This window comes from Trachemys scripta, chromosome 3 (assembly GCF_013100865.1).
Source record: "Trachemys scripta elegans isolate TJP31775 chromosome 3, CAS_Tse_1.0, whole genome shotgun sequence".
Lineage (NCBI taxonomy): Eukaryota > Metazoa > Chordata > Testudines > Emydidae > Trachemys > Trachemys scripta.
The window spans coordinates 53796971-53804773 of NC_048300.1; positions in this window are offsets into that span (position 1 = coordinate 53796971).

Consider the following 7803-nt stretch of genomic DNA (forward strand, 5'->3'; position numbering starts at 1 on the left):
TCTGGCACACATTCACCAAATTGTTTTGGCCCCAAAAAAGAAAAAGTTCTTCAGGAGGTCTCCCATATATGGAATGTGGGAGACCCAGGTTCAATTCCCTGCTTTGCCTGATGTGGAGACTGGATTTGAACTTGGGTCTCCCACTTTGCAGAGTGCTCCCTAACAACTGACCTATGGGATATTCTGTTGTTGGTGTTTGTCTTTCCTCTTGAAGTTGTTCCACTTCATATAAATAATTAGTCATTGGAGCAGGGATTTGAATATAGGGCTGGCTTAGCTGACAGGTGCAGGCCCAATTTAAGACAAGACAAGCCCGAACAAGTAATTGCTGAAACAGCTACGTATTGTGAATATTTATACAACAAGGGTTTACAAATAATAGGAAGAAGAGAGATACTTTGGCAACTATATTGTGTGGAACAAGAGTTGGGGTTTCCTTATGGAATTCTGCAGACACTGAGGGATTAAACCTTAAAATTAACTCATGAACTGATGGATTTGGTCAAACCATTAAAAAAGGAGAAGGAATTAGTACTTTAACCTTTCAGCAGAAGGCATTGACTATTAGTAATATGCACTCCATTGCACAAACTTTGAAATGGATTAATATATCTGTAAATACTGCCATTGATTCATTGACTAATAATGTGTCTCAAGCAATTGCTTGCAGCATATTTGGTACTAAACTTGTTATGCATTTAGCTCAGGGAATAGAAAAAATAAAGTGTGTGTGGTGGGGGATGAGTGGTCAAGTGCGTTAAACAGCACACTGAACTGTATCACACTAGTGGAAAACGGAATGTATAATATTGATGAAGAAAACTTGCAGTTTGCAAGGCTAGAAGGCAACCTTAGGTAACATGCAAAATTAATAATGGCACTGTGCCAGTCATGACTGTTATTCCCAGACAGATCGGGAGTCCTAGAGAAATAGTATATGATAACAGTATGGGTACTATTGAGAATGAACCATATAGACAGCACTATCCTAGTGTTGAGTTGGTGACCAGGGACAGTGGAGAGATGAACACTGCATGTTGTCAAAGAATCTAGCATAGATAGTTCTGTGAATGCTCAATACAAGAGAATGCATCTACCTCAGAAGGAGGTTGGGCTCAACTGGTCACCAAGGAGAGAATGAAAGAGGTGGTACAGCTCGGTATCCCAGTGCACACATGCTGTCACTACCATTTTTCAGTTGGGACAGCACCATGCCAAGGTACCCTGGATGGGTTTTGTCTAAACCTCACCTCTCTGACTCAGATTGGGACCCATGCGCTATAGCCAAGCATATGGATTGAGAAGAACGTGATGGAGAAAGTGATGGCCAACAGTGAATGGGAATCAGTAGTGACTAATGCCTTTGTACCCATATCTCCCTTGTCCATTAACACAACCGAGTTAGTAAAGAGAAACATACAGCAATTGGTGCCCATTACAAGACTGATAGCCGAGCAACAACAAATTGGGTATGATGCTGTATAGGCTGTGGAAACACCATGGTGGGTCACACCAGAGGAGGTGAGCTAGCACCCCTTGTGAGTACTTCAAGTAGTCTTAATGGGAGGTCAAACAATAACAGTGATCATGGGAATGTGTTGCTGGATAATAAAATGAAAAAGCAAGCACAGAAAGAGAATTGTGGTGGAGATGAAATAAATGCTAACATAAAAGAAAATGAAAAGAAGTGGAATATGGGGCTGGCTTAGCTGACAGGAGCAGGCCCAAGTTAAGGCAAGGCAAGCCTGAACAAGTAATTGCTGAAACAACTACCTGTTGCAAATATGTTTTTAGTAAAGAAGGGAAGCAGAAACTAACTAAACTAACTATTGTGGTATATTTATAGTAAACAAAATAGGCAGAAATACCTTGAGCTGATAACCTTGCTTTATGCAATGGGCAAAGTGAATGATCTTTACATGCAAGTAGTATAGGTGTCAGTAGCTAGAAAAGATGTATATAAACTGTGTGGTGTGTGAAATGGATTGGAACTGTGGTATCACCCTATGCCTAAACTCCCTGCCTCTGAGCATGGCCAGTGTGGGCAAAGTGTTGTTACATGCTTAATAAAATAATCTGAGTGACAAGCTGTGGTCAAACTGAGTTTGACCAGAAACTTGTATTGAGGGTTCTCCCAGAACTGGACAAAGTGTTCTGGGTAAGCCAAGTGAAAAAGGTTTCAAAGGGAATCTGGGACTTCCTAATTCTAGGTGAATGCCCAAATCACCCACCGGGCTAGAATCATTCTTGCTCTTTTTCACAGGCCCAATGACTATGCATTGTCATTTATCGAATCATAGAAATGTAGGATGGGAAATGGACCTTGAGAGGTCATCTAGTCTACATCCCTATGCTGAAGCAGAATCAAGTATACCTAGACTATCTCTGAGAGGCGTTTTGTGGCTGCAGCCACAGCTTGGTGTCCTTTACAAATTTTATAAGCATACTTTCTACCCTTCAACCAAGTCATTAATGAAAATATTGAATAGTACCAGACCCAGGATAGACCTCTGTGGGACCCTTCTGGATATGCCCTGTTGATAGCAAACCGTTAAGAGCTGCTCTTTGAGTACAGTTTTTCAATCCATTGTGCATTCATTTGTAATTTAATCTTGACTCATTTTCCTAGTTTGCTTATGAGAATGTCACGTGGAACAGTGTGAAAAGCACTACTAAAATCAAGATGTATCATGTCTACTGCTTCCTCCCTATCCACTAAGCCAGTAATCCTGTCAAAGAAGGAACTTAGATTGATTTGGTATCATTTGTTCTTGACAGATCTATTTTACCTATCACCCTATTGTCCTCTGGTGCTGTAAGAACAGTGGGCTTGTTCTTCATAGTGGCAATTAAGTCATTCATAATGTTTTGTTTGACCCAAAACAGATTTATTTGATTCACTGAATTAAAAAAAAAATTTTTGAATTTGGTTTGACCCAAACCAATTGTTTTTCTATTGGAACTGCAGAGAACTGAAAAATCAGTTATTTGCTCAGCTCTAGTCTTCAGCCAATCATGCTGTCTATGCGAATAGCCCCTTTCACAATACAGGAGGTGAGCATTTTTTTGAATATACACTTTTTCCTCATGTTAGATTTGCCATTACCTATGACTAGCTAAGAACTGTTCAAATGTAAATCTTGTTGACCAAATGGCAGCTTTACAGTAACTGTGGACTTACAAGCTGAAGAGGAACCCACATTTCTGTAGGATTCCTTCCTGGAGAAGGAGAGTTGAGTTGAAAAAGTAGGAAGCAAACATGCTGAGAGACATTCTCAGAGTCTGTGGGAGATTTCTAGCCCAATTTTGCACAGGGTTCAGATGATGAGCTTTGGCAAGTATCTTCTTTTTTTGGGTGGTTATCTAAACTGAACTTCCAGCCATTTGAAGTGCTGATAGTCAAACTTGACTAGCTGGTGTAAGGGACCGGGGCAGCGGTCAGAGGTTGGCTGGGGTCCACATGTCAAGGATAGTAGTCAGTGAGCAGGGGTTGGAAAAATTGAGAGCTCAGCTCAATAAACCAGAGTCAGGGTCAGAGTCAGGCTAGGGTTCAGACCGGAGATCAGAGGTCGTTCCAGGCTAGAATCAGGAGGCAAGAGTCAGGATCAGATTTAGGCTGGAATTGGATACCACGGATCAGAAGACAAGGTGAGGTCTGGAGTCGCAGCAGGCCAGAAGTCTGAGTGGTTGCCCAGACAGCTTCCAGGGCTAAATAGTGTGCTTGGCCAATCAGAGGGCCTCAGGGTACTGTCACTGTGCTGGAAAGAGGAGGCAGCACCGGTAGCCTTCCTCCCCACTTTACCCTACTCCTGGCTGCTTTGAAGGAACAGGAGTGATATATGTGCCTGGCTATCCCCATGCGCCTGTGAATCAACAGTGGGCTTGTTCATCAAATTGGATTTGTTTGAGTTTTATTGGACACCTAACTTACATGGTATGTTTCTGTTTCCTGACTGGATGAGGATAATTCTTAAAATCAGATTTCTGATAGCATCACTTGCATTTATAAATTTGGTCTTACATTTTTAAAAGCGGCTATTAATTTTGTTGCATCTCAGTTGAGTGCTCAACTTCAGACCCCCTAAGGGGGCCCAGTTTTCAAAAAGTACAGAGAATATGTCCTCTGAAATTCAGAACCCTTTAAGGTGTCTCACATTGGGCACCCAAAACTTGAGGCACCTGAAATAACTAGTAAAGCTGGTTGGGTTTTTTTTGTAAAATAAAAATTTTTATATTTGATTTATTTATTTATTTTGGCAAAAAAAAAAAATTCTTCCAGGGGAAATTGAAACAAAATATTCAGTTTCAGGTTGCTTTGTCACTTAACTTTTTAAGCCTAAGGTGCTGTAGTGCCTTCAGGGTATGGTAATTTGGATGCTTCATGCCCCCATTCTTTCCTATGGGCTGGGCTCCTTGGATGGATTTCACCTTTCATGACTGGTGGTGTTGGTGTTCTAACCTACCTGCCGTCCACACACACAAACCTCTGACCCACATTTTTGTGATGTTTTTGACCTGGACTAGCCATCTTATCTGGGGCTATAGGCTGAAAACAGTGCTATTCTCAATCAGGCTGGTAACACCCAACTTTGCAGTGAAGATGCAGGCTAAATCACTCGTGTGCTACTAGTCCTCCAGTACCTTCCCACAATTCCTTTGTGTTTCCACAAGTACAGACAAGTTCTCCCACAACTGACCAGGAAAGAGTCCTAGAGCAGCTCAACTTACTGTAGCACTAACATAAGAACATAAGAACGGCTGTACTGGGTCAGAGCAAAGGTCCATCTAGCCCTGTCTACCGACAGTGGCCAATGCAGGTGCCCCAGAGGGAGTGAACCTAACAGGTAATGATCAAGTGATCTCTCTCCTGCCATCCATCTCCACCCTCTGACAGACAGAGTCTAGGGACACCATTCCTTACCCATCGTGGCTAATAGCCATTAGCGGACTTAACCTCCATGAATTTATCCAGTTCTCTTTTTAAACACTGTTCTAGTCCTAGCCTTCAAGAGTCAAGAAGCATGGGATATGACTCCAGAAGTCCTAGAGATATCCATAGCTGCATACATCACCAGTGTGGACTCAGTAACTTGAGTATGGCTTTGCAGTGTGGTCACTCACATCCAAGCTAGGCTAATCTGGGTGTTCAGACCTAGGTGTCAATTACCAGGGTTAACTCTGAATGAAGCCATACAACTCTGAATGTAGGGTATCATAGGAGTCTTGTGACTGAGGTGTCTCATGAGATGTAGTTCAGCCCTGGGGCCTGACCCACAGGAGAGAGCTGAGGCATGAACGACAACTCCCCTAAGTCACTTCAGCTTCGTAGTTGGATACAGTTTTATGTCAGACTCTAAACAAAATGTTTGGATTTGATTCAACAAATCCAAAAAGAAATGCTTTGACTTTTCCAAATCAAAAATGGTCAGAACTTTTTATTCATGAAAATATTCAATATTTTGATCTTTCATCTCAAATCAGGATGAAAATTAATGTCAAAATATTGACTTTTCCCACGGGATTAGTCAGTCTTGAAAATATAGGCCTCAAATTTCCCTTTCCTTGAATGTGCTCCTGTCATAACTATAAAGCGAAGGGTAACAGCCCTCCTGTGTACAATACTATAAAATCCCTCCTGGCCAGAGACTCCAAAATCCTTTTACCTGTAAAAGGTTAAGAAGCTCAGGTAACCTGGCTGACACCTGACCCAAAGAACCAATAAGGGGACAAGATACTTTCAAATCTTGGTGGAGGGAAGGCTTTTGTTTGTGCTCTTTGTTTTGGGGGGAGTTCGCTCTTGGGACTAAGAGGGACCAGACATCAATCCATGCTCTCCAAATCTTTCTGAACAAGTCTCTCATATTTCAAACTTGTAAGTACAGCCAGGCAAGGCGTGTTAGTTTTCTTTGTTTTCTCAACTTGTAAATGTACCTTTTACTAGGGTGTTTACCTCTGTTTGCTGTAACTTTGAACCTAAGGCTAGAGGGGGCTCTTTAAGTTTGATTACCCTGTAAAGCTATTTTCCATCCTGATTTTACAGAGATGATTTTTACCTTTTTCTTTAATTAAAAGCCTTCTTTTTAAGAACCTGATTGATTTTTCCTTGTTTTTAGATCCAAGGGGGTTGGATCTTGATCCACCAGGAGTTGGTGGGAGAAATGAAGGGGGATGGTTAATTTCTCCTTGTTTTAAGATCCAGGGGGTTTGGATCTGTATTCACCAGGGAATTGGTGAAGAGTCTCTCAAGGCTACCCAGGGAAGGGAATTAGCACATTGGGAGTGGTGGCAGTGGACCAGATCTAAGTTGGTAGTTAAGCTTAGAAGTTTTCATGCAGGCTCCCACATCTGTACCCTAAAGTTCAGAGTGGGGAAGGAGCCTTGATAGCTCCAATATTTGCTTTAAAATTATTTCCATGAACTTTCCTGCCACTTAACTCATTTGCCTGAAAATTCTGAGAAAGCAAATGCGAAGAGTGTGCAAACAGAGTCAAAGCAAATAAATGTATCCTCCCAATTCTAGATAATACTTAACCTCACGACACCCATATTAATAAACTTAAGTCAGAAATGTTTATGAAGCATCTAGAGGTGCCGAGAAGAGTGGGGCAACGGACATAAAGCCCATAAGTTACTAATATAGAGAAATAAATGATACATTCTCTGATTTTCCTCCTGCTCTTTCAGGGCTCAATCCAAAGCCTGTTTAATTTGATAGTCTTTCCATTGACTTGAGTAGCTTTGGAATTAGGCCCCAAGTCATCAGCTAGAAGAGCAGTCATCTTTTTTTATATTTCATTTTCCTAATGTGCTGTGAAATATGTGGAATGAGGGACTATGTGAAGCCAATATTGTAATATCCTTCAGCCCTGATGTAAACAGCATGTGGCAGATGGAGGTTCAGGGGGAGATGAATATAGAGATATTTCACCTAAATATGAACCCTTCCCTCCCCCGTCCCCATTTTTAAAAGAAACATGAAACTGTGCCCATCTCTCCCCAGGCTTACTGCAGTTTCTATCAGGTTTTTCTAAATGAAACCCCAGAAAGTACATTTTATAATGTACATTTTCAACAGCTATGGTAAAATCGCTAAATCATGGACTTAATAAAATAAAATTGTATGTGTTAATTTCAGAGGCATGGCTGCTGACAGAAGTTGTCTTGGGAGCGATAGCAGTGATAGGGGAAGTTTGTGTACATTGAAAGTGTAAAATTAGAGCAGTAGAAAAGTTATTAGTGGCAAAGGGTTTAATCCATACATATTTTGTGTTTTGCACTTCAATAGGACCTTTCAGCTCTAACCCTTAAGTAACTCCCTCAGTTTACAGGACATTAGCTGGATGTTTGTTCTGTGGAACTTTTATGAACCCTGAGGGGTTTTTTTTGTTTTGTTTTGTTTTTGTAACATTATGTTTCTTTACACTAGATTTCATTGTGTTTTTGTGTGTTCACCACACCTAAGTCAGATTGGTGTGATCAAAGCCCAGATTTTTCAGCTTCCCGACAGCTGCTCTGCCCTGGAATACCAATACTAAACTTGGTAGTTATATTTTTTGTGTTAGCTGTAGACGAATGTTTTAAGCTGATAAGATGGGGGTAACTGATGCGGTTGCTCCAAGACTTTCAAAGATATGAAACAGGATTCTGAAATTCATAATTTGTGAGGCCAGAAGGGATTGCTGTGATCACTAATCTGACCTCCTCCATAACACAGGATATAGAACTTCCCCCAGAATAATTCCTGTTTGAACTGTAGCATAGCTTTCAGAAAAACATCCAAACTGGATTTTAAAATTGCCAGTG